Source organism: Mus musculus, chromosome 12 (genome assembly GCF_000001635.26).
Source record: "Mus musculus strain C57BL/6J chromosome 12, GRCm38.p6 C57BL/6J".
Classification (NCBI taxonomy): Eukaryota; Metazoa; Chordata; class Mammalia; order Rodentia; family Muridae; genus Mus; species Mus musculus.
This window is the reverse complement of record NC_000078.6, coordinates 7,039,668-7,065,077: the sequence shown is the minus strand read 5'-3', so window position 1 is coordinate 7,065,077 and position 25,410 is coordinate 7,039,668.

The following is a 25,410-nucleotide window of genomic DNA, read 5'->3' as shown; positions in this document are numbered from 1 at the left end:
GGATATTTATCCTTGAAATTATTTCAAAGGCTCAACTGTTACAAAAATGAACACGAAGCTTGTTCTGGGTATTCAGCCTGCCATGAATCACTTTAACCCTAAATCAGGCATCTTTTCAATATATACCCAATATTTCTGCATAAAGCCTTTTGTGTTAAGCTGTGTACAAGCAGCTTGGGAGGGGTATTAGCTGTTTTCATCTGAGATTTCCTTCCATATAGAGAAGCAGTAATACCAGCCAAAATAATGGAATTAAAAATAAATGGGTACTCTTACAAAAGCTACCAGTATTTTCCAGATTGGTATTGAGACGTAACTCTCTAACATTGAAAACAACAAAAGAAACAACTGTTATCAAAGGGAGTGATCTTACAACGGCAGTAAAGGTAAAAGGAGAATTATAAACTTAAGATTGTAAACAGAAATGAAATCCAAACAGAAACCTTTTTACCATAGGGCATTAGTACTGTAGTGGTTATGAGATCTATGCTCTAATTATTTATGAAACTCACCTGTAATTTGAAAGTGTTTGTAAAAATTCAAGCCATCTATTTGGCAAAATGAATGCAATGAACTTGCCTTAGTGTGCTTAGTGATTTCCAATGAAAAACTTATCACCTTCATGTTAACACTTAAGTCCAACTTAAGGAGAGACATGTGACCAAACTTGTGACTAGCCTTCCCCAAGAGAAAATTTGTATTTACCACATCCATGGTAACTAAAACCAGGCCATGTGAAGAAGTGGCATCCTGAATGGTCCTCTTGATATTTGATGTAACTGTCTTCACATGTTCTTTCTTTCTGTTACTGAAATATATATTCCTCTGAGTTCCCACCCACCTCCTACTATTTCCTGAGATTTTGTTCAGCTATGCTAGAGCATATGAGTTTTATAAATGTTATTGCTTATGTTATTTTGATTATTTATTTGCTAAGAATGTTCATTAACTTAAAAAGTTTCCTCAAAGCAGGGGAGAGATTGGGGAGTATTTAGCAAGAGAGGATAATCTCATTTAATAGCAGAAAAGTGAACATGAAAACAGACAAGGGCTTCCTTCTGAGTCCAGAGGAGGCCGATGGGGCTCCAGAGTGCTCTCCATGCCCCAGGAACTTGGGATCATCTTGGGATCACAGGTGACTGGAACACAACATCAGCTCCAAAGAATAGCGGACGGTCTTGTACCGGCAAGAACAGGGACAGAGGAACCCCTCCTGACCTGAGGCTGGCATCCATTCAGGAAGGGGACAGCCCCACCACCTTCTGCATGAACACAGCCTCAGAGTAAAAGGTTGGAAAACAATTTTCCAAGCAAATGGTCCAAAGAAACAAGCTGGAGTAGCCATTCTAGTATCGAATAAAATTGACTTCCAACCCAAAGTTATCAAAAAAGGCAAGGAGGGGCATTTCATACTCATCAAAGGTAAAATCCAACAAGATGAACTCTCAATTCTAAATATCTATGCTCCAAATGCAAGGGCAGCCACATTCATTAAAGAAGCTAGGCCAGGGCCTAGCAAACACATAAGTAGATGCTCACAGTCAGCTATTGGATGGAGCACAGGGCCCCCAGTGGAGGAGCTAGAGAAAGTATCCAAGGAGCTAAAGAGATCTGCAACCCTGTAGGTACAACAACATTATGAACTAACCAGTACCCTGGAGCTCTTGACTCTAGCTGCATATGTATCAAAAGATGGCCTAGTCGGCCATCACTGGAAAGAGAGGCCCATTGGACATGCAAACTTTATATGCCCCAGTACAGGGGAATGCCAGGGCCAAAAAATGAGAATGGGTGGGTAGGGAAGTGGGAGGGGGGTATGGGGGACTTTTGGGATAGCATTCTAAATGTAATTGAGGAAAATACGTAATAATAAAAAATATTTTTAAAAAAAGAAGCTTTAGTAAAGCTCAAAGCACACATTGAACCTCACACAATAATAGTAGGAGACTTCAACACCGTGCTCTTACCAATGGACAGATCCTGGAAACACAAACTAAACAGAGACACATGGACACTAACAGAAGTTATGAAACAAATGGATTTAACATATATCTACAGAACGTTTTATCCTAAAACAAAAAAATATACCTTCTCAGCACCTCATGGTCCCTCCTCCAAAATTCACCATATAATCGGTCACAAAACAGGCCTCAACAGATACAAAAATATGGAAATTTTCCCATGCATCCTATCAGATCACCACGGACTAAGGATGATCTTCAATAACAACATAAATAATAGAAAGCCAACATTCATGTGGAAACCAAACAACACTCTACTCAATGATACATTGGTTAAGGATGAAATAAAAAACGAAATTAAAGACTTTTTAGAGTTTAATGAAAATGAAGCCACAAAATACCCAAACTTATGGGACACAAAGAAGGCAGTCCTAAGAGGAAAACTCATAGCCCTGAGTGCCTCCAAAAAGAAATTAGAGAGAGCATACACTAGCAGTCTAACAGCACACCTAGAAGCTCTAGAATGAAAGGAAGCAAATTCACCAAAGAGGAGTAGACAGCAGGAAATAATCAAAATCCGGGCTGAAATCAACCAAAGTGTAAAGAAAAAGAACTATTCAAAGAATCAGCCAAACCAGGAGCTGCTTCTTTGAGAAAATCAACAAGATAGATAAGACCTTAGCCAGACTCGCTAGAGGGAACAGGGACAGTATCCTAATTTAAAAAATCAGAAATGAAAAAAGAGACATAACAACAGATCCTGAGGAAATCTAAAACATCATCAGATCCTACTACAAAAGGCTATACTCAACAAAACTGGAAAACCTGGATGAAATGAACAACTTCCTAGACAGATACCAGGTACCAAAGTTAAATCAGGATCAGATTAACGATCTTAATATTCCCATTTCCCCTAAAGAAATGGAAGCAGTCATTAATAGTCTCCCAACCAAAAAAAGCCCAGGACCAGATGGGTTTAGTGCTCAGTTCTATCAGATCTTCAAAAAAGACCTAATTCCAACTCTCCTCAAACTATTCAACAAAATAGAAACAGGAGGTACTCTACCCAATTCATTCTATGAAGCCACAATTACTCTGATACCTAAATCACACAAAGATGCAACAAAGAAAGAGAACTTCAGACCAACTTCCCTTATGAATGTCAATGTAAAAATATTCAATAAAATCTTTATAAACTGAATCCAAGAACATGTCAAAGCAGTCATTCATCATGAGCAAGTAGGCTTCATCCCAGTGATGCAGGGATGGTTTAATACAAGGAAATACATCAAAGTAATCCATTATATAAACAAACTCAAAGACAAAAGCCACATGATCATCTCCTTAGATGTAGAGAAAGCATTTGACAAAATCCAACACCCATTCATGATAAAAGTCTTGGAAAGATCATGAATTCAATGCCCATACCTAAACGTGATAAAAGCAATCTATAGCAAACCAGTAGCCAACATCAAAGTAAATGGTGAGAAGCTGGAAGCAATCCCACTAAAATCAGGGACTAGACAAGGCTGGCCACTTTCTCCCTACCTATACAACATTGTACTTGAAGTCCTAGCCAGAGCAATTTGACAACAAAATGAGATCAAGGGGATAAAAATTGGAGAGGAATAAGTCAAAATATCACTTTTTGCAGATGATATGATAGTATATATAAGTGACCCTAAAAATTCCACCAGAGAACTCCTAAACCTGATAAACAGCTTCAGTGCAGTAGCTGGATATAAAATTAACTCAAATAAATCATGGCCTGTCTCTATACAAAGGATAAACAGGATGAGAAAGAAATTAGGGAAGCAACAGCCTTCACAATAGTTACAAAAAATATAAAATACCTTGGTATGACTCTATCTAAGGAAGTGAAAGATCTGTATGACAAGAACTTCAAGTCTCTGAAGAAATAAATTGAAGAAGATCTCAGAAGATGGAAAGATCTCCCATGATCATGGATTGGCAGGATTAATATAGTCAAAATGGCTATCCTTCCAAAAGCAATCTACAGATTCAATGCAATAGCCATCAAAATTCCACCTCAATTTTTCCCTGACTTAGAAAGGGCAATTTGCAAATTCATCTGAAAAAAAAAAAAACCTATGATAGCAAAAACTATTCTCCACAATAAAATAACCTCTGGTTTAATCACCATGCCTGATCTCAAGCTCTACTACAGAGCAATTGTGGTAAGAACTTCATGATATTGGTACAATGACAGATAGGTAGATCAGTGGAATAGAATTGAAGACCCAGAAATGAACCCACACCCCTATGGTTGCTTGATCTTTGACAAGGGAGCTAAAACCATCCAGTGGAAAAATGACAGCATTTTCAACAAGTGGTGCTGGCACAATTGACAGTTATCATGTAGAAAAAAATGTTCAACATCCTTAATCATCAGGGAAATGCAAATCAAAACAAACCTGAGATTCCACCTCACACAATTCAGAATGGCTAGGATCAAATATTCAGGTGACAGCAGATGCTAGTGAGGATGTGGACAAAGAGGAACACTCCTCCATTGCTGGTGGGATTGCAAGCTTGTACTACCACTGTGGATATCAGTCTGGCGTTTTCTCAGAAAATTGGGCATACTACTACCAGAAGATCCAGCATTACCTTTCCTGGGCATATATCCAGAAGATGTTCCAACTGGTAATAAGGACACATTCTCCACTATGTTCATAGCAGCCCTATTTATAATAGCCAGAAGCTGGGAAGAACCCAGATGTCCCTCAACAGAGGAATGGATACAGAAAATATAGTACATTTACATAACGGAGTACTACTCAGGTATTAAAAACAATGAATTTATAAAATTCTTGAGCAAATGGATGTATCTGGAGGATATCATCCTGAGTAAGGTAACGGAATCACAAAAGAAGTCACCTGATATGCACTCACTGATAAGTGGATTTTAGCACAGAAACCTAGAATACCTAAGATACAATTTCCAAAACACAAGAAATTCAAGAAGAAGGAAGACCAACGCGTGGATACTCCATTCCTTCCTAGAATAGGGAATAAAATATCCATGGAAGGAGTTGCACAGACAAAGTTTGGAGCTAAGACAAAGGGATGGACCATCCAGAGACTGCCCCACCCTGTGATTTATCTTATAATCAGCCACCAAACACAGACAATATTGTACATGCCAGCAAGATTTTTCTGAAAGGACCCTGATATGTCTATCTCCTGTGAGGCTTTGCCAGTGCCTGGCAAATATAAAAGTGGATGCTCACAGTCATCTTTAGGATGGAACACAGGGCCCCCAATGGAGGAGCTAGAGAAAGTACCCAAGGATCTGAAGGGGTCTGAAACCCTATAGGTGTAACAACAATATGTACTATCAGTACCCCCAGAGCTTGTGTCTCTAGCTGCATACGTAGCATAAGATGACCTAGTTCGTCATCGTTGGGAAGAGAGGCCCCGTGGTCTAGGAAACTTTATATGCCCCAGTACAGGGGAATAACAAGGCCAACAAGTGGGAGGGAGTGGGTAGGGGAGCAGGTGGGGGGAGGCTATATGGGAATTTTGGGATAGCATTTGAAATGTAAATGAAGAAAATATCTAATAAAAAAATTAAAAAAAGAAAGCAGACAATGATAAGAAGGGACAGAATGGGCAAAATGATAAATGTCTGTGTCTGTCTATGTCAGTACAGTGTGATTAAGGATATGTGCTCCTTCCTCATAGTATGCCGAGATACAAGGGAAGAATTGGAGAAAGAGAAAGAGACAAAAATATCAAAGATGCTCCTTTCAAAAATCACATTAACGACCTGCTAAAAGCTCCCGTGTCTGCTCAGCATTTGGGATTGAAGAAGACATCAGTCAACCAATAAGGGTAGGTCAAGAGCTTGGCAAAATCAACTTGAATAGCTCCTATTTCTCTCTGTCTAACACTAGTCCAGAGCTAAAATTGTTGAGAAAGATCCAACACTTGCTTGTGAACCATTTAGCAGCTCTTTGCTGGACTTCAGACATTTTTCTCATGGGTAATTTGTGATTTATTTTATATGGGCAACTTCAATGATGCAGGGGGTTGTTATTCTGTAATATATCCTAGATGAACAGATATTTAAGGGTCCAATTCTAAGAGAAATCCAATGCTGTTATCTCTATTTCCTGCTTCATGTAAATAATTCCTCTCATCTACTGATTTAGCACAAGTGTCCCTAATTAGTAAAATACTGTCCAAAATCACAAATTGTGCTGACATACTTTTCACCAGTCTCCTGGACTATACTTACTGTATCAGATTGTCACCGATACAGTAGAATGCACAATTTACTTCATGATGTTGCCTGTGAGCTATTTTTTTAAAATGTATCAGAGCCTGACAAATACAGAGGTGAATGCTTGCAGCCAACCATTGGACTGAGCACAGGGTCCCCAATGGAGGAGTTAGAGAAAGGACTAAAGAAGCTGAAGGGGTTTGCAACCCCATAGGAAAAACAATATCAACCAACCAGACGCCACAGAGCTCCCAGGGAATAAGCAACCAACCAAGGAGTACACATGAAGGGACCCATGGCTCCAGCCATATATATAGCAGAAGATGGCCTTGTTGGGCATCAATGGGAGAAGAGGCTCTTGGTCCTGTGAAGGCTTGATGCCCCAGCGTAGGGGAATGCCAGGACAGGGAGGCAGGTGTGGGTAGGTGGGTGGGGATAGACTCTCATAGAAGCAAGAGGTGGAGAGATGGTATAGGGTGTTTCTGGGAGGGGGTAATCAGGGAAGGGGATAACAATTGAAATTTAAATATAATATCCAATAAAAAAATAACATGTCATTCATGTAAACTAATATCAACCATCTTAAACTGAGTATTCAGTGGCAACCTACAACCTAAAAATGAATCTATTTAGAAAAAAAAAACAGGTTTTGATGCTTCAAAAGGAAATGCCACATACATTTGTTGTTTAGTTTATTATGCTTTGCCCTAAATATGTGGCTTCACCCATATGAATTCTCTAGCCTTGTGAGTTAGCTAAAGTTATCTGTTTTTAATCTATATGTTTTCATTGAAAAATGAGCAGTTTAATATCTCAGTGTTTTAACCCTAGATTTCCTCTGTCCTCCACATTTTTCCCATGTTATTGTTAATGTTTGTCAGATCCAGTGATACATTCATTTAGTGCCTTTTCTAAAGTAGCTTCATAAATGCTATATACCTTATTGTATATAGTTTTTAATATCTTTTTATTGTTCTTTTGTCAGTGACTTAGCATGATTTTTAAATACATATGTATATACATATATACATATAAGGTAAATACGTTTTTGAAAAGAGGTTGAGTCCTCCCCTGTTGTCTCTGACGGGGATCTCTCTAATCAATGTAGCCTACCTTCAATCCTGCTGTAACCAGAGCCTCCTACACATGTGGGACACACAGAATCACAAATGGGAAGACTTATAGTCTTCTCAAGATTTTTGTTTCTAAACAGTTCTGGGTACGTGTCTTTCCAGTATGGACAGTGGTCCTTCAGTACTATTATGGGAATGGGAGGTGTCATGGGGGAGGGTCACCATCTCATAGTGATCAAGATATATTTAGAGAAAAGGGAAAAGGGGTGAATGAGGGAGTAGAAATGAACAAAGATGGGGAATAGAGATCTCTAATAGACTACCTACCTTTATATTTTCATTCGTCTATTCCTCCAGCCTAACAACTAGTACTACCTGTACTCAGGCATTTATTCTTCACTTAGCTAATGCTCTCCAGCAACACCCTCACAGCCACCCCTAATCTCCTAACTGCTTGTAAACCCAATCAAGCTGGCAGTATTTACTGTTTATTACAGATGCCAGTATCACTCGTAATATATTTGTCTAGATCAGAATGTGAACTGAGGTGTAAGAAATCAAAACAAAGGTCAGCATGTGTGTCATCCCCTCAGAATGAGCTGACACACCAAAACATATGCTCATAGTAATTTAGAAATGATGTTCATATTAGGCCAAGCCCAGCCAGAACTGGCTACTAGCCACCATCTCCACAGATGAAACTGATTGCTCCACAGATGAAACTGATTGAAAACCAAGACATATCACATCTGTACATGTAGTTTTTCATGAAAAAGAAAAAAGAGATAATACTGAGTTTGATTTTCTTGTTGATTTGTCGCATTGAGTTTTTTCTGGCTATTGCTACTATTTAACTAAATATACAACAACGCTTGGAAGCAGGAAGTCCAAAGAAATGACCATCCTAGCAGACTTACATCCACACTTTGTCCTTTCTACAATAGACTGGTAGTTCCTGGAGTCAAGGTATCATGGAGTAAAAATTTAGCCTAGGGCTGCATTATTGTTGTTATAAAAGAATATGCAGTTGAACTATTTATATCAGAAAGTGAGAAGGGTTTAAGAACATGTCAAGATTGTGTATTTTATTGTTGTCCTTTTATTTTGTTTACTGGTAGACATTTTACATGTATTTTCTAATTACACTATGAGTAAATCTGTTCCATTCAAAGAAAGAGAAGGAGAGAGAGAGAAGAAGGAAGGAGAAATGTAAATGGGAGAGAGGGAGAAAATTAGAGGAGGGAGGGAGAGAGAGAGAGAGAGAGAGAGGGAGAGAGAGAGAGAGAGAGAGAGAGAAACATTTACTGAGAGACGATATTTTTCTGAACCTGTTCCTATCAGCGTATGTGGTACTTGCAAAGAATAACAACTAATTATGTAGTCTCTGTTAGAAATTTCCTACCATTATTTCAGATGAATATCCCTTGTTATCTCCAAAAGGTTATATAGCATTTGAAATTCAAAAGGAAGGTGTTGCCTGCGATCTTGCATACATCTCTAACAATTGCAGATAGAATATATTATCGTCAGATCCAATTGCTTATATCCCATCTTGACTCCTGTCAGCATTTGCGAAGGTAAATGCATGGTAACCTGCTCCTTATTTTCTGGGAATTCAAAATTGTGCATATAAATGAGAGTATGTATGTTACACAATTTTTCACAGATTGTCTTTTTCCATTAGTATTCTCATACCAACTTCATTACATTGGGTGATGAGAAGGACTGGAAAATTTTATTAAGTTTAACTCAAATATAACAGCACATGTTTTAAAAATGCAAGCCGGGGTGGGGAAGCAATACATACTTTATTCAGAATACTCAACATTTCTACAAAACTGTTAAAATATGCACAATACTATTTTAAATGCCCTGCCTGTGTTTGTTTTGTTTGTTTGTTTGTTTTGCTTTTGAGACAGTGTCTTATTATACACCTTTGAGTGGACAGGAGGTTATTCTGTAGGCCAGGTGGGACTTAAACTAATGGAGATCACCTGTACTCTGCCATGTGACAGTAGGATTAAATGCAACATCAAGTCCAACTGGGATATTTTTGTTGAAACTTTTCTAAAGTTCAAATTTGTTGGGGTTATAATTTGCATGGCACTAACAATATGAGTTACTATATTGGGATTGCATAAATCAATCTAATAAAGCGTTATTGAGTACTTCTTTTATAGCTATCATTTTATTAAGAGCTGTGGGGTAGAAAATTAAGTATGACCCTGTCTCTACCAGGTTAATATTTTCATTAGAGAGACTATATAACTTAACATATTAATGCCCCTTGGTTTTTAGCAAGTATGCTTTAAAGCAGACCAGATACAGTTTAGTCTAGACTTACTTACAGTCCAAAACATAATTTTAAAGATTTCTGGTTCTGCTATAGGCTCATCACTCAAAAGTTTTCAGCGCAATACTTAAAAAACAAACATAAAGGTTCCTAAATTATAATGAAATGAGTTGCTTGGGAAGACGCTTGCTGCATAAGCAAGAGGCAGAGTTCCAATTTCTGGCCCCTTTGTAAAATCTAGGCATGACCAAGCAATCAGTAATTCTAGTGCTGGCGAAAGTGTCTAGCATAACCCTGGAGCTCACTGGCCAGCCAGTCTTGCAAATCTGGGAGTTCCAGGTTCCGTGAGGGACACTGTGTCAAATAGTAAAGTGCAGTACAGGAGAGCACCTTGTATCAAACTCAGACTTTCAGGTGTAAATGCGCATGCATACAGGCGCACATACACACACACACACACACACACACACACACACACACACACACACAGACACACACACACACACTGATGGTAATTATATCCAGACTAGCAAGACACCCTTTCATTTCATTTGATCTACTGGACCTTAGTATTTCTAGAATTAATTTGGGAAGATACATGACAGAACAATGCCGGCATTAAAAGTGCATTCATATTGAACTTTGTCTTAACTGAAACATGAACCATTCTTCTCAGCCCATTATCAGAGAAAATCTTTCTGGTAATATACCCAATACCCACAAGAGGGCTCCCCTCAAGAAAATAAAAATAACCAAAGTGTAAAGTTTGGTTTGTTTTAGACCACATCAGCAGTATGGTTATTGCTTGAAAGGCAGGCATGCTGTGGATTCTAGAATGAACCAAAGAGGTCATGCAAAGAATGAAGATCAAAATTTTCACTTTTACAAATAAAGCCGAGGGAGACCATTGTTAGGAACTTCAGTAACTTGTAGCATACACTGAAGCATAAAGACAGCATCTTCACAATTGTGTTCAAGTGTTGGTTTTTAAGTCTCTTTAAAGACAAGCTTCTATATAGCTAATCTGTTTCCTTTACATTTCTTTCCAAGTTAATTGAAGTGATTAATCAATATATAGATGCAGTCCATCACAGAATATGTTAATCTCCTATTGTGGGCACTCAGTAACTTAGCTTAGGTAGCAATGAGGCAAGGGAAAAATAGAATTAATATCCCCATATATCCAACATGGCCATTGTCCATGATTTCTCAGAGCATCTGAAAATGGTTAACCTCTTGTTAGTACAAAGATTCAGACTATACTGAGAGTTGAGTAGCCAGCCTGCCTAGGGCATTGTCCATGTACGTTTAGGAATTAAAGTTCAAACAACTTCTTTTATTCTGCCCACTTGGGCTTTTCACTATACAGAGAAGGTAAAAAACTAATTGCTTCTTTCTTCTATCTTCACTTTCAATATAATACAAAGGACTTTTGACACTGGATGTAGTTTATTTTCCCTGTATACATTAATTCCTCAACAGGCAGCAACTGGATGTTTGAAAATCTAGTTTAATTCTAACTAGAATCAGTGTAGATTCCAAAGGTTAAGGACTCTATCCCACAAGACAGCTTCTTATCTTTGATGTCAAATAAAAGTTTGGATTGTAACCTGTATTTCTAACAAACTGACTAAAATTAGTTTTCATAAGCTTCTGCTTGGGTTTGATTTATTAGACTGGCTCACACAACACAGGAAAAGACATTTGTGTTTTGTTATGAAGCATATTATGAAGGACACAATGGGCAAGGAGATGAGATAGTGTCTTGAACTCAGGAGGAAGAAGAGGACATGGAGCGCCTCTGTTTGCTCAGGAAAGGTCACCATCTGGCACCTGCATGTACATAGAAACTTGGGAACTTTTGGAATGATGTTTTATTTGGTGGTGATTTGGGCTTTATTAAGTAGAAAATTTGTGTTATTGGCAATTGCCAGTTAATTCAAGCTCCAGTCTGTCTTCTGTGCTGTGAATTTAAAGATTACAAACTTCTAATCCTATGGTTGGTGTCCCTGACAACCAGCCTCTACTCTGAGTCTACCCAGGAAAAATCTCAGATACCAGTTAGAAGGAAAAGGCTATCAGTTATGAGTTTCCACGAATTGTAGGATCTGGATGCAAGAAAGCCAGACAGAGTCTAAATATAGATTTCCTATTACAAGTTATAACATAAACTTTCTGGAAACACTATTTGTAAGATAATCCAAGGATATGTGCTAGTACTCAGAAAACGTTAAATTAATGTAACTAAGGTGTTATTAGAGGCTGTTTTAGATTCCTCCCAATGATGGATGCCCATGTGCCCATTTAGACTTCTGTGCTCCTTTCCTAGGTGACATTTCTGTACCTGATGCATGACATCTCTGGCAGGAAACTCTTTTTGCCCTTATGCATTGTTCCTTGTATATGTTAGGTTTTCTTATCACTTTTTGATTGGTGCCTCTGAAGTGCCTTGTGTTTTACATGGTGGTGAATATCTTTAGAATATGGATATAAATGGATACTCTGAGACTGAACAATGTTACTGGAAAAACTATGATCTGTTGACCAAACTGCCTATGTTTGATCACCTGACTACCTGGATCAAAAATATCACTAAACATACTATCTATTGCCGATTCTAACATCATTTACAGGTGTGAAGATGGTAATACCCTGACATCAGTGTGCTTACATTTAGCCAGATGATTAAATTACCTTAAATGGGAAAATAGGGTAACTGAACTGTACAAACTCATTCAAAATCTATGGATTCCTTGCTGCAACATCTATTGATTAACTATTGTGGGACTTAAAACCTTTATCTGTTTTGCTAATGTAACAGCATGCAAAGCTGTTGGGCATGTAATTTACTGCATATAAGAACACAGTCCAAGGGGGTGCATCTACTGATCTCAGTCTCATACTTGTTTGAAACTAGATTCCATGGGTTTAGCTGATTAACAGGTTATGAGGACACTTGTTCTGCCTTTGAGGAGCTGAAATAAATGGGCAAGAAAAGTTCTATAACTGGAGATCAAAATGCACATGGGACAATCAATATCACTAAATAAATACACACATGCATTATTACCAGAGAAAACTGGACATCGTCAAGCTTCCAGTATGAAGCTTCCATCATAGAGATGGGTTTGGCTAGAAAGTCAAGAGAGAGAGAGACAATATTAGTTGACATAGAATTCATGCCTAAAGTTAGTTTGCACGGTTCTAAGCAGCAGACATGTAGGCTGTACAACCATAACCACCATCATGTATCACACTTCTTGTGATTTATATTACACACAGAAAGTCTGACTTCACTTTGCTTGGGTGTTCACTCAAGTAGCCATCTTGGAGGAGAACATATAATTCTTGTAGATTTTTTTATTGCATCACAAGCTAGGTGTGGAGTTTTAAGATGACTTTCTCATTCTGCTGAGAAACTCTGACTATTGCTGTTACTTTAATTATGGCCTTATCCAATGGCAAAATGGCAAAAGGTTTACAGATTTGCTAATGGAACAACAGCACCTTAGCAGCAGAGCGATTCCCAGACTCCAAGCCGAATCAGAGTCAGTAGGAGATTTCAAGTGTGGCAAGGGCTTAGTTAACTTTAGTTACCAGAAGATAGGAAGGTCAGCCTGGGAAGGCATTCCCATGGCAGTAAGGATCTGAAGTGGATCCAGATGGCTGATAACAGACAGATTACACCACCACGGAACGGATTCTTACCCTTACCCAGAGAAAACCTGGAACTGGATTGTTGCCATAGTCTAAGGTTAGTACCCAGCTTAGTATCCAGCTTGCTTTATTCATATTGGAGTCCAGCACTGGAAATTCAAACAAGCCTGGATAGACAACTGATAACGCATGGATATTTTCAAAGCTGTTACATTTGTGCTATGTTATTATATGGCAACAGGAAAATCACAAACTATACAGGGGTTTGGTTGCACTAGGATTAGTTTTCTTATGTGATATTTTTTTTTGTACCCAGACATTCCAAAATGACAGTGACACAAAAAAGGGGTGGGGCAATTTGGTGATTTTGTCCTGTGGGTCCTGCTTATCCATCACTAATGGTCATTGGCAGCTTTGGGGGGTATGGGACTGCTGCCGAATTCTTGATCCCTGCTTCCTCCCATCTCCATGGAAGACTGTCAGCTTATTTCATGGAAAAAGGCTTAAGGGTAAACTAAAATCATCAGATTCAGTTGCATAGACTAAATTTGTCCTTACTGAAATCATTCAGTGAAGTGCACATTTCAAAACTTGGTTCCACTATTTCAGCATTTTCTGTATTTTACATTTGTGCCTCCTCCACTAGAAGATGGGGAAATCCACCACTGCGCGTTTCCATTCAACTTATTTTTATTCTGAAGAGCACTAGAAGTAGTTCTGAGAGCCTGTGAGGACAATTCTATAAATTTAACACTTCCATGACAGACAGACATTCCAGATGGCCTAAGCGTTTAGGACAGGAAATGCAGATTGCCCCCACAAGGAGTTTTGGAAGCTCTGTCTTTATATCAGGATATGGTTGGGATGTGGGCCAGACCCCTGCAGCTTCTGCTAATATCTCTTTTTCTTGGCTGGGCTGCCAGGAAAACACTTTTCCCCACTAGCAGAATCAAGATATGTTGTCAGCCTGAATTTTTTTTTTTTTTTTTTTTAAGTCTTAGGAGTCTAGAGTATTGCAGCTGCCTTTTGACTGGAACTGGTTTATAGGTCTTCAAAATCCTCTTCTTTTAGTTCCTGCAGAGTGTAACTCCTTCTCCCTTGTGATCCCACTTCTGCCAGAAGAATGAGCAAGCAGCACTTTGAACTTTTGACCTGGTACTTTCTGTGCATTTGAATCCATCCCACGCAGGGAAAATGGCCTTTGCCATCTCTAACTCCCTCTTGCTCATCAACTGACTAGTATGACAGAATGGTCCCCTACTGGGCAGGGTACCATGTACTTGACCCAGTCAGGACATGGCTGTTAGATATATAGACATTCTCATTAAGTGCCAGGCAGAGCATCCCAACTGCCCAGAACCCAGAAAGATTCTACTGGAAAATCTGCTCCATCTGGCATTCCCTGCTCTAAATGCTCAGGTATCCTGAAAAGATACATTAGTGGAGACTGCTATTTGAACATATGGGAGTGGGTGAATATTCAAGGCCTCAAGGCCTTGGTTTACATTTTCACAGAGGACAGGGAGAGAATAGACTATTTGGCTTGGTGACCTTCACAATCAACATTAACGTGTGAATAGCAACTTGATCAAGGCAAAAAGCTTGAGGTTAGCATGAGGAGAAAAAGAGTTTTGAGGCTACAAAACTGAAGGCTGTGATCTTGATAAAACAGCAACCTGTGGCTGCCATATACTTCATCCCTCTGCTACAAAACAGACAGAAAACATTTGTTTTCCTAGTTTATAGATTGTGAAACTCAATAGAGTGATGGTTTTGTTTTATAAGTGTTCCTAGAGAAAAGCAAAACCTCTGAGGTTCAATAGTTAGATGTTCAAGTACTACATTCAACTACAAGTCACACACGTGGACACATACACACACACAGATACCATGACATAGCCACACACACACACACACACACACACACACACACACACACACACCATATACATATATATTTTGATGAATAATCACCCATGTCTTAATCTACCAAGAAGATACTAGGGTCATCAAGTCATTGAAAAGAGCATCATCTCAGATGCTTAGTTATTTGTTGATCTCACTGGAGTGAGAGTAACATAACATATCATTGTAGTACATAACATCTCTAGCACTTGGGCCAGAAGAAACATTCATTTTTGTTTAGGCTGTTTGCTAGAATACTTATAGATCGTCTCCTCTGCATTTTTGTTCCTTGATAATTTCCTTCTCTTTTGATCCTCAAGTTAAATAATGAGGCAACACATGTTTCCAAAGAAGTTTTATTTTGTTTGATAATTATATTTTGATAATATTAACATACCTTCCGATTCTTCCCAGATTTGCATCCCCTTTTCTACCTACCTACGTTTGTGCTCTCTTTAGAACATATGCTTCTCTAAACAGAACCAACTCCCTATTTCAGCAGCAATCCATTGCCAATAACTACTCATTCTGATGTCAGATACCATAGCCATCTAACTTTCTAGACTAGGACTTCTTCTGCCTTGAGGCATAAGTCTTGTGCATGATGTGACAACTGCTGTGAGTTCATATGCACAATTGCCCTCTTTTTCCCAGAAAACAACAATTTCTTGAATCCATTCACCTCTAACTCTTATAATCATTCTCTTTTTCCTTCACAATGATCCCCAAATCCTGGAAGGAGGCAGTATATGCAGTTCCATTTAGGGATGATCATATGACTGTCTCTTGATTTTTAAAAATCGATTCAGATTTAGATCTCTGTGTTAATTATCATCTACTTCAAAAACAAGTTTTTCTGAGGGAAGCTAAGATATAAACTAATCTATGAGTATAAACAGAAGTCATTAAGAAGATATTATCATTTAGCAGAAGAATTGTAGTAGGTTCTGCCTTAGGGCCTATGCAAGATGTGAGCTTTATCTTGTGGATCAGGTCTTAAATTCAATCTGACACTGGTTACTCCCATGTCACGTATGCCATGTGACACCAGTCAGCCTGTCTCTCCAGGCCAATCATTACTGTATTTTCCAGCACTCACTGGTCATGATTGTGCCTTCTGGCAGAATGCCTACCACGTTAGTGTGCTAAAGACCCATTGAGAAGTCAAGTGAAAACGTACTATTCAAGAAGCATCCTAAATAAATATAGATAAATAAAACAAGTTGAAATGGGATTACCCTGTAATGGATAACAGTGCCTATACAAGGTACCCTGGGGCAACCAAACACTCAGCACTGGGAATAGAGGTATTTGCCGTTATCCTTGAAGTTATTGAGCCCTTCACCACCCACAAACACTTGCAATATTATACTTCATTGCTAATGTTCTCAATACCATCTAGAAGTTGATAATGAGAGTCCTGTGCTGAAGAAATCACATATTTGAGAGATAGAATGGGGGGATACCAAGCTGGTGCTCACCTGGAAGCTGCATCCCTACTGGCTATCTTTCATAGTGAAGGAAGGTAAACAATCTTTATTACAAATTCTCAGCTTGGAAGCTTGGGTAAGAGCTCATTCTAAACAAGTACTTGGTCCTGAGTTTGAGCCTCTATTTTGTACATAAAAAGTTGCACATGGCCACATGTGACTTTAGCTCCAGAACTAGGTGGCAATGGAGAGGCCTGAGATAGATCGACAGCTGGGTCTTGCTGTGCACCAGTAATTTCAGTGAGAGACCCTTTCCTACAGAAATATTGTGGCAAGTAATGGACATGGCCACATGTATTCCTCATTTGACCTCTTTACACATGTGCAGAGGTATGCATAGCTGCAAACTTGTGCATACACCACAGACAAATACATATAAGATGTTTTCAAAGATACTTCACTGCATTAATGAAAAAAGGTTCATCCATAAGATACCTAGTTTAAGCCCTATTAGGTTTAAATCCAAGTAAAGGAATTTGTACAAATTAGGTAACAGCAGAGAGACAGAACTTAGGAAGAAGGGAGGAGGTTTGAGACTTGAGTAATTGATTGCAGCAAGGAGGACTGAAATTCTATATGTGCACATGTAAAACTGTCAAAGAATGTTAAAACATAATTAATTAAAAACAAATGAGGGAGAAATGGGGAGAAGGAGGAAGAGAAAACAAAAAGAAAGAAAATAAATGTTGGTGAAAGCTATGGTAGTATTGCTAGTGATGGTGGTGGAAATGGTGGTGATAGTGACTGTGGTGGAGGTGGTGGTTGGAGGAGTGGCTGGGATGGTTGTGGTGTTGGTGGTGGCAAAGGCTGTGGTGGTGGTAGAGGTAGTGGTAGTGGTGAGGGTGATAGAGGTTGTGGTGGTAGCAGTGGCATTTTTGTGATGGTAGAGACTATGGTGGTGGTTGTTGTAGATGTGATGGTGGCTGTGGTGTCAGTGTTTGTGGTTGTGGCTGTGGTGGTAGTGGTGGTATACCCCTGGAACAATTACTCAGAGACAGAATGCAGTCAGACTGCCATGTTCTAATATTAGTTATTAATCAGAATAAACTTACTAAGCTAGCTAAAGCTATCATTATTTTGTAACATCAAGAGAGTTCCTTTCAAGAAAAATGGGCAGGAATGAAATGCTAAGATAGACACATGATGTCTTTTTGTCTTTGAACCAATGTAACTCCGATAATGAAGAACTAGGGTTTGGAGAACTTCTTATGCCACTCTACAATGTCAAAATTCTAGATACCAGTTTAACTGCATGTAAGTAGATTAAAACAATTAATCAATAAACTTCCTGTAAGGCAGCAATAAGGGAAGCTAGTTTTCCTATTTTGTTTCTCCTCTGTTTCATTTTCTTCTTTTATTTATTGATTTTTATAAGACTGCTAGTATAATCCCAAGAATATTCATGAGTACAATACCCACTGGAAGAAACCATTAGACTATCACAATAATGGAGACAATTCTTTAAGGCTATTGTCATTTCAATTACTTTTCTTTTTTTCCCCCAAACACAGGATAGCTTATAATGCATATGAGTCTCCAATCATATCGATTAAAACCACTAATGAATATTCACACATGAGTTCTGTTCTGGACAGGAAAAATCCCTACACAGATAGAGTCTTTTTTTAAATTGTATCTCTAGTTAATGATAATAGAATATAGCTAGTCAGGTATAATACCTGTATCACCAGTACTCAGAAGGCTAAAATAGGAGTATCACCATAAGTTCAAGACCACTCCAAGTTGTGAAGTGAACACCAGGCAAATTCATGCTAGCTATCAAAACCTTGTCTAAAAAAAAAAAAAAGTAAAACTAAACTAATCAATTAAGCATGAAAATAAATAAAAACTAGAACAAAAATAAATAAATAAATTTGTATTATATGTTCTAAAATGAACAGTGAGTGACATATTTAATAACTTGAAGTCTTTATGATTTTCTGAACTCACATAGGTAGGGTAACAGAACTACATAGCAAGCTTAATAATATAATCAAAGATAAATTATAGAAAATTAAAATTGTCGTAGCAAAAAATAATGTTGTTAAAAATACTTCCATTGGGCTGGTGAGATGGCTCAGTGGGTAAGAGCACCCAACTGCTCTTCTGAAGATCCAAAGTTCAAATCCCAGCAACCACATGGTGGCTCACAACCATCCATAATGAGATCTGATTCCCTCTTCTGGAGTGTCTGAAGATAGCTACAGTGTACTTACATATAATAAAAATAAATAAATCTTAAAAAATATATATTTCCATGGCCCTATGCAAACATGGGGTATGACTATCTTTCTGCTAGTGTGCCAACTAAGAAGTGAGAGACAAGGTTATGTGGTAACAGACTTGGGGAGAGTAAGGTGCGACGCCAGGTTAACTGAACATACAAATTATCTCTGGGAGGTCACAAGATTGGACATGGCCAGAAAATTTCCCCTGCCATCAGTGTTGTGCTACTCCTAACCATGTGTGATATCTGAGTGTGACACTGCATGCCACTTCCTGTTTTATATTGTGAGTCCTTTAAGAGAAGGAACCGTGGTGCATCCTTCCAGAGTTCTGCGTTGTCAAGTTATATGTGCTTTCCATGATGTCCATAGTAATCACTTAGTAATTTCTTAACATCCCTTTTCTACATGCAGCTTTAAAGACATGTCTTACTGGTACATAGGAAATGTTTGGTAAAGTATCAGTGAAGATTTAAGTGCTTGCTATTGTTTCAGAATACAGGAGGTCCACTGTAAACAATTATCTGGCAAACTAAGAGTGTGAAGAATTGCATTAGTTTCTTTTTTATTGGATATTTTATTTATTTACATTTCCACATCCCCCCCCTGGAAACCCACTATACCATCCTCCCTACCCCTCCTCCTATGAGTGTGCTCACCCACCCACCCACCAACCTCTGCCTCCCTGCCCTGGCATTCTTCTTCACTGGAGCATCCAGCCTTCACAGAACCAAAAGCCTCTCCTCTCATTGATATCCGAAAAGGCCATTCTCTGATTCATATGTGGCTATAGTCATGGGTCTCTCCATGTGTACTCTTTGGTTGGTGGTTTAGTCCCTGGGAGCTCTGAGGAGTCTGGTTGGTTAATATTGTTGTTCTTCTTATGGGTTGCAACCCCCTTCAGATCCTCCAGTCCTTTCTCTAACTCCTCCATTGGGTACTCTGTGCTCAGCCCAATAGTTGGCTGCAACCATGTGCCTCTGTATATGTCAGACCCTGGCAGAGCCTCTTAGGAAACAGCTATATTAGGCTCCTGTCAGCATACACTTCTTGGCATACCCAATAGTGTCTAGGTTTGGTGATTGTATATGGGATGGAACCCCAGGTTGGGCAGTCTCTGGATGTCCTTTCCCTCAGTCTCTCTGCTCAACAATTTCTCTCTGTATTTCCTCCCTTGAGTATTTTGTTCCCCTTTCTGAGAAGGACTGAAGCATACACACTTTGGTCTTCCTTCTTTTTGAGCTTCATATGGGCTAATATCCACTTATCAGTGAGTGCATGCCATGTGTGTTCATTTGTGACTGGGTTACCTTACTCAGGATGGTATTTTCTAATTTCATCCATTTGCCTAGGAATTTCATGAATTCCTTGGTTTTAATAGCTGAGTAGTACTCCATTGTGTAAATGCACCACAATACATTCCTGTATCCATTTCTGTATTGAAGTAATCTGGGTTCTTCCCAACTTCTGGCTATTATAAATAAGACTGCTGTGAATATAGTGGAGCATGTGTCCTTGTTAAATGTAGGAGCATCTTTTGGGTATATGGCCAGGAGTGGTATAGCTTGGTCCTCAGGTAGTACTATGTCCAGTTTTCTGAGGAACCACCAGACTGATTTCCACAGTGGGTGCACCAGCTTGCAATCCCACCAGCAATGGAGGAGTGTTCCTCTTTCTCCTCATCCTCGCCAGCATCTGCTGTCACCTGAGTTGTTGATCTTAGCCATTCTGACTGATATGAGGTGGAATCTCAGGGTTGTTTTGACTTACATTTCCCTGATGACTAAGGATCTTGAATTTCTTTAGGTGCTTCTCAGCCACTTGGTATTCCGCAGTTGAGAATTCTTTGTTTAGCTCTGTACGCCATTTTTAATAGAGTTATTTGGTTCTCTGTAGTGTAATTTCTTGAGTTCTTTGTATATATTGGATATTTCTTTTCCTGCCAAAGTGACATAAGCAACCTGAGGGGGGAGCGTGTTTTGGTTCACAGTTCTAGTCTATCAAATTGGGCAGACATGGCAGCGGGTACATCTCATCGTCACACATCACACCTACACTGGGAGAGTACAGGGAGATGGCTGCTTCCGCTCAGCTGGCTTTCTCCTTTCTTACTCAGCCTCACAGTAAGGGCAGGGCTTCCTATTTATGTTAGCCTATTTTAAAGATTCCCTTCACAGGCATACCCAGAGGCTTGTTTCCTATGTGCTTCTTGGTTCTGTCTAGCCATATTCAATATTAACGATCACAGAGATATGGCTGGGGAAATAGCACTGTGCACTGGCTGTGGTTTGGATTCAGTTTGAGTGCGATCTTGAAGGCACTTGTGTTGGATCTTTGTTCTCAGTGTTGAGAGGATCAAATCTCTCAGATGTGAGAATGTACCTGAATCTCAAGAACACGGTCTATGGAAGAATTAATGTTGGTCTTTTGAAGTGAATTAACTCTCCTGAGAGCAGGCCTTTCTGAAATGAGGTCTCTTTGTACATTTCCCTCTCCTATAGTCACCTTATTTTTCTTTCTTCTTTGACATTCCATGCAACAGCCATGGAAGCATCACTAAAACAGTATTGGCAGCCACTCTGAACAATCCAGTTACAAAATTAATGTGCAAATAAAACACTCTCCTTTATAAAGTAGCTACGCCTTATGTACTTTGTTATAGCAGCATAAAACAGACTAAGATAAGCTCTCTACTATCTATCCTAGCTTATATGTATAATTATGGTAGTAAGTTTCAAGGATATAACAATGGGCACAGTATATCAATATTTAAAGAAAATAAGTTTTAATGTGATTCAGGAAGTTAATTATCTAATTATATGATAATGGAACATTATGTCAAAAGTACTTCATTAAAAAAAGAACAATTACCTATAATTAAATTTTAAATTTGATTGAAGAATGCTGAATTCATTATCCAGTAAAGAGTTCCTACAATCACCCCTTCTCATATTAATTCTTTCTTTGAAGATGAGCTGTCATTTCATTCATAAACAATTTTTAAAATTTTAATAAAAATTTCACTCTAAAACTAATATTCAGCCAATCACAAAGCAAGCTGCAGAAAAGGATACAATATTAAAATTTGAAGGCCAGAGAAATACCTCAGTGAGTAATGGTGCTTGTGGTAGGATATTAAACTCAACAATTTGTACTCTGATATTCACATGCATGCTATGGCACATGCTGTGTATGTGTGTGTACATAAAGCAAATATAAATAATAAACAAGGTATGAACTGGCTGATCATTACTAAGGGTCAGTAGTGGGGTGAGAGCTGATGCTCCTAGTAGGCTCCAATTAGTTCTTATCTATGGATTAAGTATTTTCCTCATCACTGTGACATAGGATCTGCTAAAACAACCTCCACTCACATTGGAGACTATACATTCAAGAAGGCAAGGGAAGTAAGTCAGCTAGATGATAAGGTAGCTGATCGTGATACATACCATTAGAAGAAGGAGCAAAGGTGAGTGACAGAGAGAGAGAGAGAGAGAGAGAGAGAGAGAGAGAGAGAGAGAGAGAGAGAGAGAGAGAGAATGAGAAGAGGGGGCTGCATATTGGAAGGAAACCTTTTCCTTCCTTCCTTCCTTCCTTCCTTCCTTCCTTCCTTTCTCCATCCCTCTCTCCTTCCTTCCTTCCCTTCTTTCTCCCTCCCTCTCTCCTTCCTTCTTTCTCTCCCTCTCTTTTTCTTTCTTCCCTCCCTCCCTCCCTCCCTCCTCTCTCTCTCTCTCTCTCTCTCTCTCTCTCTCTCTCTCTCTCTCTTTCTTTCTTTCTTTCTTTCTTTCTTTCTTTCCAGCCTGGGACCTAGGTTTTCCACCTTCAGTTAAATCTCATTAAAACATAGTTGCCTGCATTTCAGAAGTTGTTCTCCTATAAATTCTAAGTCTCTTCACGTAAATGATTAACCATCATTTTCTTCCTCCAATTTCAGGATATGTAGAAATAAATGATGACTGCTAACTTCTTGAGACAATAGGGAATCTCCAGTAAACACAAAAGTAATGGATTGAAGGTCTTCTTGTAGCTTTTATTGTCCAGTGAATACACCTTCCTTATAATTCTATAAACTCCTAAGAGGTGTACCCTATAGTTACAATTTCTGGATTCATCACTCATTCTCATGTTTCTTAGGAAATCAATTAACTATACCATATTAAGAATTAATTACGAATTAATAAATAAGAAGTTACCATTAGAGAACTTTTAAAGGACCTTGTTCATAGAGAAGAACAGTTCTTCCTCAATGAGCAGTCATTAGCCATGTGGGAACTATGAGTGGGGCCATATGGAATTTCCCATTTTCACATCAGCATTCCAATTGGTGTGATCATTATGTTCACACTATTATATTTTTGAGAATCTCTGGGCCCAACTTCCCTGTCAATTATACAAGATATTATCTTACATTAAGATCTTTTGATCTTTCCCTCAGTCCTAGGTGTAGGGGTTGTTTCAAAAATGTTTGAGGTTGGACACTTCATAGTTACTTATGTTTTGTATTTTGAGTAGTTGTAGATCTCTGTAATGGTTTCTATTGCATTTGTAGTTATACAGGAGTGGAAGCATTTATAACCATGAAGGAAGATAGTCTACAAAGATCTATATTCATCACAATATTCACAAGTAGCTTGACCAGGGCACAAGTTCTACAATCTGGGATATTTCATTAACAACAGTGTGTCCAATTTGCCCCTCTAACTGCGGAGCAGTGTTTCTTTAGCTTGTCAGTTGACAAGTACATAACTCCATAGCATAACATCTAATAAAGAATACCTTGGCATAAGTCATCACATTGTCCTTAAAAACTAACCTATACTTGCTTTGTCCAGGTATCTGAAGCATATCTTTTCAAAGATTTAAGATATGAGGTATATATAATTTTTTCATAATTCCAATTCCCTTCAAGTATTATTGATAACTGAGAGAGAATATTGATTTTCCTGGTGGTGTTGACACGCATGCTTTCTGCAGCTATTAGTAGTCCTCATAGAATTGATAGCTTTTTGAACCATGTCAGTGTGATTATTGATTCTTGAAAGGATCCTAATCTAGGAAAACTTTTTAAATGTTTGCTATTGGCTTTCATTAACATATAATGTAGCAACAGGATTGAAAAATACAAGAATTGTGTGATTGTCTGGAAACTTTAAAGTAAAAAAATCAATACAGCTAATCTATATATGTATCATAAAACACACACACACACACACACAGAGAGAGAGAGAGAGAGAGAGAGAGAGAGAGAGAGAGAGAGAGAGAGAGAGAGAGAATAAAGCCAGTTAGGGTCCATCATTAAATCGCAATTTTATATGAGCATGTTTTGCTGTGCCAACTAGCTTTCTAGACAGTTTCTTGTCCTATATGCTCAACAACTGTATGCCACACCTGACATCTGATATACAAGTTTTTCTGGTCTCCAGGTTCCTCATACCCACATGTAGCCTTGAATTGTCACAGACAGGCCCCCACTCCTTCCAAGTTTTCATTCTATAGTTTCCTTTAATAGCACTATCAACGATGTGTAGACAAATTCTGCACCTGACCATCAAGCATGGAAAAGTAGCTACCCTCAGAAACATAGGCTTGTGTATGGCTCCTGATATCCAAGGTATTGGGTATAGAAAAGTTGCATACAATAAATATTAAAAACTAAGATAATTAGCATTTAAAATGTCCAAGCGATAGTGAATTAGACAAAAAATTGCTACAGGGCACAACATACTTACAACAGAATTAACAGCCAAAAATGTGACCCATGATGTCTCACACCCTCCAGCATATACTTTTAATTAATGGAAGCTTGTTCACCTCTTTCCTTCATATACAGAAGAGAGTGAACGATATATTCTTAAGCATTTATGTTTATTTTCATCAAAATTGATTCAGGCAAGAAAAATTAATGGATAATATGGATAATAACTTATTCACAGTGAGGAAAATACCCCAAATTATCATATTGGAATTCCTACTATGGTATCAAAAGCAGGAGAAAAATTCAATTTTATTCTTCTTTACAAATCCATTTATCTGTAGCACTATGGAAAACAATGAAGTGCTCTATTAAGGCGGATAAATCTGGGTGTCCCTTGGAGATAATAGAACCTCAAGGGGAAATAGAATTGGGCAAGAAAATGGGATCACTTTTATATCCAAAATTTAAAATGGCTAGCTAAAGGGTAACCAGTTGTTATAATGCCGAGATTCTTAATAAAGCCTATTGAGGCAATCTTCAATGTCTTAGGGAGTTAATCTGAGCTGTGGGCATCTCATTAATAGGAAGATAAGAAAGTATCCACCAAGCAACATGTCTACTTGTCAGGCAAAGTGATTCCACTAGAAGCTTTACCTAATAGCCATATAAACTCATAGCACACAGACACGGGAAAATATTAAGTGTTGGGAGAGCAGTGATTAAAGAATGTAAGGTGCAAAGTACAGAAGGCTGGACAGCTCCGCAAAGACAATACTAAGGGGAATAAAGCATGCTATGTTTAAGATACAACTTGAATTTGTATATCTCAGAATCCCATTAACAAGAAAACAAGAAGACATCT